This window comes from Ochotona curzoniae, unplaced genomic scaffold (assembly GCF_017591425.1).
Source record: "Ochotona curzoniae isolate NIBS_2020 unplaced genomic scaffold, NIBS_Ocur_1.0 contig_3819, whole genome shotgun sequence".
In the NCBI taxonomy this organism is placed as follows: domain Eukaryota; kingdom Metazoa; phylum Chordata; class Mammalia; order Lagomorpha; family Ochotonidae; genus Ochotona; species Ochotona curzoniae.
Genome location: NW_024466004.1, coordinates 31,679,956 through 31,693,590, shown reverse-complemented (window position 1 = coordinate 31,693,590; position 13,635 = coordinate 31,679,956).

Sequence of the window (13,635 nt, the reverse complement as noted above, 5' to 3'; positions counted from 1 at the left end):
GGGGATGCCTGGCAGGACTAGGTTGTAGCATCTATCAGTGAGAGTTGGGGCTGGGGGATGGACCTGCCAGGTCAGGCTGCAGCATTTGATGGCAAAGCCCAAACAGGGTGATGGGTTATGTTGGGCTGAGTTGGAGCAACTATGTACACACAAGATCTGTGGCTGGAAACAAGCCTGCTTGGGGAACTAAGGAGATGCCCGAATTGGACTGTGGTTCCCACTGGTAATCATGAGGGCCAGAATGTGGGTGTCAAATGGGGCTGTCATAAATGAAGCATCCTTGGGCATGGGTGTGGAGTGGGTTTAGGGTATGCCAGATTTGGCTGGGTTTCATACCCACTAGTGCTCACAAGAGTCAGAGTGAGTGTAGGAAAGCCTCGGCTAGGTTTCTGTACTTGCTGAACCATGCAAGAGCATGTGGGTGGACAAGGCATGGCTGGGCTGTAGCACCCAAGAGTAAGAGCCATAATGGGTATGGGTTGGTTGAGCAAGGCTGCTGTACATGCTAGGACAGGAGGTGGGCCAAGTCAGGCTGGATCCAGGGTCCACTGATGTGAGCAAGATCTGCCATTAGGATGAGACTTGATAGAAGAGCTTGGGGAATGCCTTGTCAAAACTCAGTCTCTACAGATGAATGCAAATACCAAGGTTTGGATCAGCGCAGATTAGGCCAGGTTACAATACCCATCAGCATATTTGTGGGTCAGATATGGGGGCAAAACCCAGGCTGGATTAATTCATAGACTCACTGGCAGATGTGAGAGTCAGGACAGGGTGCAGGGCAGGTCAAGTTTGGCCAAACAACAGTCATTTAACATTAGGGCTGGGACTGGGGTCTGGCTGAGCTGGACTAGACTGCAGAACCCACCAGCATGAGCTGGAACTGGGGGAGGGCGGGGCTGAGCCAGGCTTCCGCATCTGCTGGTGAATGCTGAAGAGAGGCGACTCTGCCAGTCTGGGCTGTATCTCCCACCAGACCCAGGAATGGGGTGTGAACCCAGCAGGGGACCTCCGGGCCACTGTTCCTATTGGTGGACATGAGAGCTGGAACTGGGAACAGATCATTCTGGGCAGGGCTACAACACCTGTTAGGGCTGGATGTGAACTGGGTAAGTGATCATATCCAAAGGTATATGCATGAAGATGTTGGTTGGTCTTTGCTGCAGCATCAGCTGGCAGGTGCTGGGACTGGAGGAAAATCCTGTCAGGTTAAACTATAGAACCACATGGAAAGTGAAAGATCTGGGGCTCAGTAGGGAAACTGGACACTTCTCTGATGTGATGCAAATCTCAGTGGTAAGCATGAAAACAAGGCCTGGGTGGGGGTGGTCCTGGCCAGTTAGGCAATGGGACCCACTGAAATGAGTGAGGATTGGAGAGTGAGGTTATTAGGCTGTAATGCCCATTGATTAAAAGCTTAATGGCATGTGGGACAGACTGGACAAGTCTGCTGCACATACCAGCATGCACAAGAACCAAGGGTGGGTACAGGCATGTTGGGGAATATTGGGGGTTGCCCTGAACTGACTGCAGTTCCTGCTGGTGTAGGTGAAGGCAGAGTGTAAGGTGGGCCAGGTTAGGCTGGGCTACAACATTCATTGGTTTGTGTATGCAGTGGGGGTGGGGACACAAGTGACCCTGCAATTGCAATTACCAGTATGTAGGCTGATATAGGTAATGGACAGAGTTGGTCCCAAAACTGGCTGGCACGCACAAGAGTCAGGTCTGGAGTCATCTCTGGTGAGGTTTCTTTGGGGACTCCTCCCAACTGAATCATTGGTCTCAGAACTCCACCCGAGGTGAAAAGCACAGGATATGTAGTGTGACAGTGGGGTGCAAAGGTCAGAACTAGGTTTCCATGGTTGCTGAGGCCTGTGATGTAAATGGCATGCTCATATGCTCATGTGGGACACGACGACCGATTCATTGATATCTGCAGAGAATATCTAGCACCACAGAAGAGAACAAATTGGACTACTCTCCCAGACAAGTTTTGACAGTGAGTATCTGGTCAAATGGAGAATCTAAGGTGGACTATGTCAGCCAATGAACCTTGAAAGAATCCTCTGTCTTGTAGCAATGAAGTCAACAGCATCTCAAAACTATCAAAACCACTTAAACAGTATCTTCAGCATCTTCAGAACACTCCAGGGGAACCTGGAATGACATTGGGCAATCTTTCCCCATTCCTGGGCACTGATGTGATTGGGCTGCTGGAAGCGGCCCTCTTCCTTCTCTCCCGATTTTCTCCAGATACCAAAAGAATAAAGGATATTAAAGGCAGTTGTCTCATCCACTTTCCCCTATTCCTTGACCCTCCCAACCTTAATTGGTTGTCCACATGGGCATGCAATCCTCTGAATTATGTAAACATCACCAAAAAGATGACATTATTATTTTTAAAAAGTTGGTCTTATGATACCATGTCAAGGTCTAATAAGTCTGTAATTAGTGTTGTCAGAGCTGAGCTTTCTTTTTGTTTCATGGACAGAATGTCTTGTTTTTTTCCCCTTCTTTCTCTTTTACTGTTTTCAGTTTTTTTGTTAGGCTCAAGCCTTTAATCAGATAGTGACTGTTGTCAATCTTTCTTCTTACATGTGAGCCACTAAAAATGGGATCAGAGGCTGAATGAGGCACTGAGATTAACAAATTTCCTTTTAGAATGATAGAAGCATCTATATGGAGATTTTTTCTTGGTTCATATTGAATTTCTCCAGTAGAGAAATGTTTGATCTCTGGCTAAGTGCTTAATGCATGGCTGCTAGAAGTCCGCCTGAGATTGGTAAAGAAATATGAGCCTTGGCAAACTTACAGGGAAACCACTGTCAAAACAAGCTTTTGGGAGGCCATTTTATATGGACTGGTCTGCATTATCCTCAGCAGACCAGATCAAAACAAAATGGAGTCATTCATGCTAAAATAGAAAGGAGGAAGACACAAACAAAACACATCAGGTTTTTTTTGTTGTTGCTTGTTTATTTCTGAAATCAGAATTGCAGAAATTGATTTGAAAGAGCATAATCTACCCAAGTCAGAAGTTCAAACAAATTTTATTCTTTTTCTTTACAAGAAAATTGACTTGTACCATCCTGATGTTAACCAGTTCACTTTTTATTTTGTTATTTTTTCGTTGTTCACAATTTACAGAGGAGATGTGCATAATTCTTGAATTACATAATATCCAATAATTATTAAATCAAAATTATAATCCATTTATTTCTTTATACTATCAGTTAAGTCCTATGCCACATTTATATCATGACTATATCCAGGTTAAATATTGCGGAGCACTATCTCAGATCTCATTCTGCCTGGGGAGAGATGTTTAGAAGACAGTGTTAGTACAGACACTTAATATTAGGTTGACTTGCAACAATTCGTTGTAATGTGAAGCCTGAAGCTAAAATACCAACCTCTAAGAAATCCTCAGCTCATTTTCATGAAGACTAGAGAAGTACAAGGATACATCTGTAACTATTTATAGGCTAAGTTATGATTAGGGCTACCAAATTGAATAACAAAATTTACATGAAAAGAGTACATAGGAAAAAGGTAGAATTGAGCAGTTTAACAACTGCAATGAGTCCCAGCGATGATGCATTTCTAGCATATGGATTTTGACTGAAAAAGAGATCTATGGTTTTCAAATTTTAAAGATTTGTTTTTATGTTCACTGGTTATCCCCCCAAAGGGCTACAACAACTGAGCCTGAGCTGTTCTGAAGTCAGGAGGCAAGAGCCAGGAACTTCTTTTCAGTTTCCTCTGTGGGGATGGGGACCCAAGGTCTTGGACCATCCTCAGCTGCTCTCTCTGGCTGTAACCAGTGCCCATATGGGATGCTGCCAGTGCGGATGCTGGATTAACACACTGTGTCACTGGGTCCCAAGACCTGTTTTTAAAATGGAGAACAAAGGAAGGGTCTGCATTTGTATTCAACTATTCTGGATAATAAAGAACAGCTCATTAATTCTAAATTGCACATAACTTGCTCTTCTTTTCAAACAGCTTTCAGAGTTTGAGTAAATGCTCATCAAAATTATATTTCAATAGTTCATACATTTCAACTATGTTTCTAGACTCTTGAAAATAGAACACAGTATTCACATCACTATTGTTTCTTTGGACTGTGAGAGAGAAGGCTATTATTATTATTAATCTTAGTAATAAAAACTGTTGTGATTGCAGAAAATATCAGTAGAAGCAGCAAAATAATCACATTTTATTTATTCATTCACTGTATTAAAATATGCTATTGCAGCAGCTTATAGGCACATTGAGAAATATAAAGCTAATTAGAATAATAGATCAAAATACAAATATAATACGGATACAATAAATATGGGAGAAGACAAATAATACAAATACTCTTAATAGAGTAGATACCAAGAAAACTAGTATGGGCAGTAGTTGATGTTACATGATTTCAAAAATGTATTTCTTTAACTCCCATTGTTCTCAAGGAAGAAAAAAAAACTGAGCTCTTTCTCCATCTATAGATGGATTTCTATGTTTAAAATTTTGTACATATTAATAAATACTGTGATGAGTTATTTTGAATGTATATTATAAAAAACTTGATATCTTCCACTTCTTTCATGCACTGAAAAAGATATATATATATATATATATATATATATATATGGCCTGCTGAAAAGGATATAAAACAGCAAAATTATCACTAAATTGTTTAGGGAAAAAATGAAAAGTATAGTTTGTGAAATAAAATATTCATCAAGGTGAGATGAATGTCTGTTGCATGCAGATTTAAACATATTTCCTCTCCTTTCAGTGCCCTGCATAGCAATATTCAGACACTCTGCAAGAATAGATTCAATTTGCCTGTGACTGAAGGCCACATTTTAGAACAACATAATTTACTTTTAAAGCTAACGCCCTTCAAGCACTTAGGCAACTTGATCAGTGACCTTATAAATCTCAAATTATTGATAGAGCTAGGTTTTTTCATAGTTTACCCTTGTTTTCCTGCTTTCTTGTTTTTAAATACCTAACTGGATTTGTGTCTTAATACACATGTACACTTCCAACAGATCCGCTACAGACATCAAAAAACATTTTGAAGGCTATTGTAGAGACATTAATGCCTTTCCCTTGTTTATAAACAACACCCATCATTCACACCACATTATTAGACCATACAGCACAATGGGGAATAACTGTATCAACATTTATTTGGAATGGGGATTTTATTGGTATGATTCTGGGGTTTTTTTTTCAGTAAAATCAACAACTGTCTTAAAGAAAAATGCATAAATAAGTATTCCCTCACCAATCATGCTTTTAGCATGTAAATAAAATAAATAGCTTTTTCATACTACATAATCAGCAAATTAAAGATTCCTTCTTAAGGTATTTGGCATTAGGGATTAGCAACTATTTCATAAAAAATGCTTTTCGCATTAAAGATCTGTTAGTTTGTCGTGTAGGTGAATGAAAATTAATCTGCACAGATACTACTAGCTAAATAGCTTTTAACCTAATCTTACAATAGCCTTAAATTTGGTTAAAATATTCTGTGATCAAATATTTACCTGTCAGACTTGCCAAGAACCCTATGATTATCACCTTTTGACCATTTGAATTGATTTTATTGATTTTACTCGTTTATTAATTCTAAAATGTTGATCAGTATCTTCATATCCACAAATCTCATGCATTTTTCCCGAGTAGTGGGTGCTTTGCCCTCAGAAGAGTCCTTGCCTGGTTTGACAGATACAGGCAAATAAAAAGTTACAAAACAATGTAATAGACTTAATTATGTGAAGTAGTGCAAAATCTAGTGCTGTTTGAGCTATAGTCAGGATATATCTATAGGGGGAGCAATTTCGTGGTTGAAATTTAAAGAACAATTTTCTAGGTGAAAATATCTAGAAGGTCCAAGGAAGGTCCATTCTGTCCAAAGAAACAATAAATGTTGTCATCAGGAAATCAAAATAGTATTCAGAAGATACATAAATTGAATAAAATCAATTATCAAATCAATAGGGAAATAATCCCTTAATGCTAAGTTAAACCAGAATGCAAGGCATGAATAGAGATGGAAGTCATATCAGAATTTGGACAGTTAATAATGGAAGGTTCACAAAAGTAGGCTTTAGTATAGAAAAATATATCAATATTTTAGCTTGAAATATTTCTTAATCTAACTGAAATGTCAATATGACCAAATAAATAGAATAGGATTATTTAAGTATTATATAATAGCAGCTCAGGAAGTGGGAAATATGGATCACTTTAATTAAGTCACAATGTTTAACAGCGGTGACTTGATTGACAGGTAGATTACCTTCATGAAAACAAATGTTTCAAGGGAGAGAATGTCAGTCTCATACATTCTACTTGACTGAAAACATATCATATATTCTCTCATTTGGGAATCTGTCTCATTTCAGGTGATTTTCTCATGCTATGCATGGGAGAATGCATTATCATTTGGCAAAAGCTAGCTCACCGTTGGCAGTCTTGTCTGCAGCTGCTGAACTGTGTTCAGGAAGTGAATCAGTTTGGCAGGAATGTGAGGGAAAGACTGGAAAACTTGCCACGTGACTCTGTTCTATTCTTAGTGCTTTCTCTAGAAGCTGAATATCGACGTGCCATTCGAAAGACCACCTCTATCGCCTTTCCTATATTATGCAAGTTAGGAAAATAAAAAAAAAATGCTACAGAGATCTGATTGATTTATAAACTGTTTCTGTAATTTTGATGTAAATTGCATTTCTCCATCCAGACAAAACCAAAATGCATACTGGTATGAAGCTAGTTTTATCAGATTTTGATTTTTTTAAGGTTTAATAATCTGACATTTAGAGATCAGTATGTTGTGGTTCTAAGGAAATAGCTTTTCAGGCTAATGTGGTTTACACTAGAGATAAAAGATCAGTCTCTGTGAGCTGGTGCTAGTTCAGTGGGCTAGTGTGCCAGTTCCATTTCCAGCTGCCTCACTTTTAATTCAGCTTGTGATAATACATCTAGGAACTCAGTAGAAGACTGTCCAAAATTTGGAGTCCTGCACCCATGTGGGAGATTGGTAAGATTGTCCTGACTCCTGACTGTAGCCTGGACCAGCCCTGGTTGGTGTGAGCACTTGGAGAGTGAACTAGTAGATGGAAGATCCTTTCTCTCTCTCTCTCTCTGTCTCTTTCTCTCCACCTCTGCCCCACCATCTCAGTAACTCTGCATTTCAAATAAAAATAAGTAACAGGGAACTGCATTGGAAGTGGAAAAGCCAGTGTTCAAACTGGCAACTGTACAGGATTCTAGCAGCACAGGTGTTAGCTTAACCTATTGCATGACAGCTGTGACAAATATAATTTTTTTTCTTTTTTTTTTAAGTTTAGTGCCAGTAGTTAAATTTCCTACAGTGAAAATCTTCCATTTGAATTTCATCATGTTCAAATTCTTTCACTTCAACTTGTTCTCTCTGATTCAATTATCTCACATATAAACTAGAGAAGCTACTACTATTATGTATCTAATGGAATTGTTGTAATAGTAAAAAACAAAATATCAGTGAGTGTATGATTTTTTAGAACATTGCCTAGCAAATGATAAGTCCAAATTTTTATTTTTCAAGAATTTGCCTAATCTATTAGAATTTCTATTCCATTAATTTTAGAAAATCTTATTACCACATTTCTGAGGGTAACATTAGGTGGATGATAAAGATACAGCCTTTTTTTTTTACTTGAGAACATATTTCCAAAGTTAATGGAAAACATTTATTTACTGACCAATTTTAAATGCTTACTCCTAATCAAACAACAAAATGGTAAAAATCAAGCTTTATTGCATGATAATAAAAGTGCTGAAAAAAGTAGAAAACTTCCAAAGCAGGCAGCACCCAATGGCAAACTAAGATTGAAAAAACAAAACAAACAAAAATAGTAAGTAGTTCTGATAACCATGAACTTTTCATGAGAAAACAGTGAAGACAGAAATCCGTGGAAAACAGCCATCAGGAACTGAAAGGATAAAACCCAAAGTAGGATGAATGTTAAGTCTGAAAATGAATAAAACACAAAGTCTTCAGGTAAATTAAACTCAGTTCAATAGGGTAAAATATCAACCAAATAATAGGAATTGGGCTGAAAGGCAGATACCAGAGGGTAACTTATTTGTTTAAGAACTACTGATTAGCTGCTGAAATGGTAAATATTTGAATAAATATTGAACTCTCTTGGTTACTGCTTCACATTTTAAACATGTACTTTAGGCAAATTTTGTAAAATTTTTTGTGTAATAACTCTTCTTCATATGAGTAGATATTTTTAGTAAGCCTTTGGTTTTGCAACGTTTCTACACAGTAATGGAACATTAACAATAAAAGGAATGTCAAAAAGTGCATCTTCAGGTAATCTATGTGTGCAAATCTGTATCAAGGAGAAAGCAAATGAATAAATATATAATTAAAATGTGTGCACTTTATTAAATGTTAGTACAGTACAAAGATCGTTACTGAAAAGTCAATGAATAGTTTAAATGGAATTACAAAATATCAAAAAGAAGAACAGAAGAATAAGAAGTAAACTTGGGGCTGGGTTTTGATTCTAGCAGTGAATACCCAGATGAAGATGCCCACATTCCGTGCTGGCATATATGTAGGTTCAAGACCCAATTCCAGCTCCTGAGTCCGTTTCTGCTTATTACAAACCCAGAGCAGCAGTGGCCATAGTTCTTCTCTTCTGCTTCCTGTATCTGTGAGGAGACTTGGATTACTGGGTTCAGGCCTTGCCTAGTTAAACTGGTTACTGGCATTTGGGGAGCCACCCAGAAGATTGGGACCTTCTGACTCTCAAATAAAGAGCTAAAATTTTAAGTAAATGTGATACAAGTGACAAAATACTACATGTGCATAAAGCTATGCAGATAACTGAATTAAATATTAGTACAGTAATTTTGTTTAGAAGTTGAAATGATGATGGTCCATGAAAATGAAAGTAGATTCTGAGCTTCTGGGCAGCTGAAGACAATAAAAATAACACCCTGTTATTTATTTTTTTTTTTAAATTTTTTAAAATCATTTTCCATGATGTGATTTTGTAAATATAGGGATTCTCTCCTCCATCTCTCCTTTTTCTCTTCTCTATTCTCCCCTCCTGCCCACTGTTGTCCCCCCATTATTACAGAAGTACAGATTTTACAAAATTAGTTCAGATGAGACAGTAACGATGAACACAAGAAGGACCAACACCACATACAGGGGGACAGGAGGAGGATTTCCTGACACGCCATATTATATTGTTTGAAATTCCTAAATTTCAACAGAATGTTGTGAGATTCACAAACAGTAGGTAAGGAAAGTCAACACATACGTTCTCATGGAAGTCTAGATCTTGAAATTCCTAAACACTTCAAAGCAACTATTTAAAAACAATGCACACATAGACAAAGCAATCTTTTACTTTTAGGTATTATATTCAAAATATCTGTAAGGTCTTCCCTTCTCCCCCAGTTTTATGGTAGTTGCAATTATGATGAAATTGATGAAATATTTCACCCTGGTAGTAAATCCCTATAGTTATAGCTAGGCGTTTGCTTCTGATGAAAGAAATGCTTTGTGTTTCTGTTTGAATGTTCTATTTGAGATGAATTCAGGAGCCTATGAAACTGTACTTAGCATTGAAGAGGAAAAAAACGAACCACTTTTCCTTCAAACAAGGTCTCAAAAAGTATGGTACTTTCATTAGATGTAAGTTCTTAATACCAGTTTGACATTCATATTTGCCTAGTTTCATTATATTTTCAAAGACGACATTATCGTTTGTTACTAGACTCAGCATTAGCAACAATGTTGAGAGACATAACTGAATGTCAATTCAGAACAAATAGATGATAATCCTCCAGGAAAAGTTATGGGGGTTCTTCACCTCTGTATTTTATTCTTCCATTGCAGTTGCTGTGACCAGTTGACTGTAGTTGTCACGTTAGTAATTGACCAGAAAGCTAATTTATCAATCAATCAAAAAAATGGGCAAGTTATGTTCTGTTGAAATGAGTATGAAAGTATTATAGAAGAGCAATTTTAATTTTTAACAGTCCCACTCACCATCTGCACTTGGTAAAGCTCTTGACATCCGTCTGGGTTGCTAGGCAATAAATGCTCCACCATGACTCCTGAGTCTCTGTGATCATTCCATTATTTTGTCATTCAAGCATGTCACACAGCTTGCTTTTGGGCTCTGTTTCCTGCACAGCCAGAAATGTAGACCTGCTGTTCCTACAACAGAAAGAGAATACATAAGAGAATTTTGGGAAAGTGAGATGATTAAAAGGTTGAGCAAGTGAAGCTATATAGACCTCAAATTTTGAAGGATATACTTGGGAAGAGAGAAGTCATCGTGAGATCTGTAGATTCTTCACTTTAAAAATACATGTAATTTTAAAATTCTGCTGAAACTCCCCAGTATTGTCATACATAAAGTAACTCTACTAACTTAGTAGCATTACATAAACAAAATATATTATGTTTTGTAAAATTTTGCTGTCACATATTCAATTTATCAAGCAAGAGTCATGAGCATTTGGTTAACATATATTGAAGTTGGGAGTCTAGTGAATGTAAGAAAAGTGTTAAGAGTCTGGCATTAATTTAAAGATTTTTGACAGTGGAATGCCTAGTTTATGAACTCGCCAACTTGGGTCCAACATGGTGGCATAGCAAGGTAATCCTGATCTTCAGCACTAGCATCCCCTCTGAGTGCCAGTTTGAGTCCTTGCTGCTTTACTTCCAATCAAACTTTCTGTGTTATAGCCTCATAAAACAGTGCACGATGCCCCAAGCCCTTGGACTCCAGCTCCCGTGTGTGAAATCCCAAAGAAGCCCCTGACTCCTGGCTTCCAACTGGCCCAGTTCTGGACATCGGCATCATTTGGTGAGTGACCCAGTGGTTGAAAAGTTTCTCTCTGTCTCTCCCTCTCTCTTTCTATAACTTTTTTTTAAGTAAAATAAATCTTTTTTTAAAGCTTCTAATTGTTAGCATCATTTGTAAGTGGAGGTGACACTGTTTAGTGGGTTAAGCTAAAAATGTCAACATCCCATATTGGAAACTGGCGGGGGTACCAGTTGCTCCATTTATGATCTGATTTCCTATAAATATCCATAAAAGTCAGTAAAGTATCCATAAAAAGCCTGCCACCCATGTGTCAGAATAGGAAAGAGTTCTGGGATCCTGGCTCTAGCCTGGCCTGGAACTGGTTGTTGCAGGCATTTCAGAAGTGAACCAAAAAATGAAGATCTATCTTTTTGTATTCCTCTCTGTATTTGTTGTTCTTTCAAAAAAGTAAATTTTGCACAGAATAGGGTATGATCTCTTATTTAACAACTAGTGTTATTATGATATATTTCTGTTAGTATAAGATTTCATAAGTATATTTCTCTTACTGACATGTCCTTATATGTACAGTTATTTATTGCTATGTTTTTGAATCTGGAAAGGGGGGAATATTTGGATTTTGAGGAGATAAAAATGAACAAATTTCCATCTATAGGAACAAAGCATACTGATCACTTGAAACGTGCAAATATGTTTAATCAGTTGAAATCCTGGGTACATCTTGAAAGGTGACAAATAGCTGTTTTGGAAGAACTAAGACTGTACGAAATAAATCTTGAAGAGATGAGACAGAACCCAATTCTCCCAACTTCTTTCTTTTTTATTTTTAATTAATCAATTATTTTTTAAAAACCCAGATTTGAAAGCAGATCTATAAAGCCCAGGAAACTATTTTTTAAAAAGATTTATTCATTGTATTGCAAAGTCAGATATACAGAGAGGAGGAAAGACAGAGAGGAAGATCTTCTGCCTGATGATTCACTCCCCAAGTGGCTGCAATGGCTGGAGCTGTGCCAATACAAAGCCAGCAGTCAGGAGCCTCTTCCAGGTCTCCCATGTGGGCACAGGGTCCCAAAGCTCAACTGTTTTCCCAGGTCACCTGCAGGGGGCAGATTGGGAAGTAGGGCTGCCAGGATTAGAAGCCGTGATATGGGATCCTGGCGCATGTAAGGAGAGGACTTTAGCCAGACTCAATTTCTTTCTTAATCATACTTAATCATACTTCCCACCGTTAGTTTCCAAATCAAAAGTACTTGATTGATACATATGATTTCAAGGTCATGTTCAACTTAAAAACATTTTCATTTTCATCTTTTAAACAAAAGCAAACAAATCAAGTTAGTTTATTGCAGTATAAATAATTCCGTTAAATAAAATCTTCTAAATCACATTTCCTCTATTTATATCACGTTTTAGTTTGTCTAATGATGGGAAGTGAACAAATAATGTAAACACATTGTGCTTTAAACTTTTCTGTATATTACAACAGTGAGCAGAGACATGCAGTGGGTCCAAACCACTCAGCAAGAAGATGTAAACCGAGGGTTCAGATCTTCTGACAGCCAGATCAGAGGTGTTCACAGTGTAACACCTTTTGATAAACAGAAGAAATATTTCCATATCCTTTTTTTTCCCAACTAAATTAGCTGAGTTCTGGGGATGTAAAATTCTGTTCTCCCCAGATGACTGTAGGGTATCAAACCAGACTCCACCTTTCCTTGGTTACTTCTTAGTATTGCTTTTTTAAATTTTCATTATCCAGATTCACAAGGAATCTTCATTCTTCCTTTATAATTCTATTTTGAAGGATAGATAGTAAGAATATAATAAGGGAGATTTTTTTGAGTTTTACAATGTCTTAGTGTCAACAATTCAGATCAGTTTCTTGAATTATTCCATTTTGTGTGTGGGAGGGTAATTTTTCTTTTAAATTATTTTCTAAATTGTACTTATTCAGTTTAATGCTTTTGTAAAGCAGAGTCCGAGTTATGGGCAGAGAACAAGAGTGAGAGAGTGTGAGCACACTGGTGAGAGAGACCTTTCATCGCTAGTGCACTCCAAATGTGAGCAGTGGTCCAAGCCACATCAGGGCTGAGCTTAGATGTGGTGGAGCTCAAATTCTCCACGCAATATGAATGTGGACATTGCAAGTAATGTCTTCACTGTTGTGCCAAAAAGCACACACAGACTATTGCACCCACTGTTTTTTTTTCCTTTTTAAACAGGAATTTACATGTCTAGTGACTTTTCAGTCCCTTATTTCAAGAAGGCAAAACCTCCACCATGTTTCCAAATATTCTCCAACTGTTTGATGATGCCCTGGAATGGTAGTCCTTTTACTTTCAGGCTATTTTGTCAACGATAATCATTTATTCAGCACTTACATGTTAGGTTTTGTCACATATGATTGCTTCGGGGGCATTTTCTTGAGTAATCTTGAAAATATCACATACTGTAACTACTATGAAGTCTCTTATTTGAGAGATAAGGATTCTAAAGCCAAATGTGGCTACTTAAAGCCAGTAAGTGGCAAAGCCAAGTTTTGAAACCAGGAAGTCTGGATCCAGAGCTGATGCTCTTACTGGTGAGAATGAACAACAAATTTAATGTTCCTTTATAGCTCCATATGCTGCATGTTCCTTCTTCCAGCTTGTGCAAATAGAGTGCTTGAAACAGCTTGGACACCCTTTCTTTGGAATGTAGTCTCCAAGTGCTTTTCAAGGGTCATTTTTTCAGCTAAGGCTTCGTTGTGCTTCATGACTGAGCTGTTTCAAGCCTCTCCTGC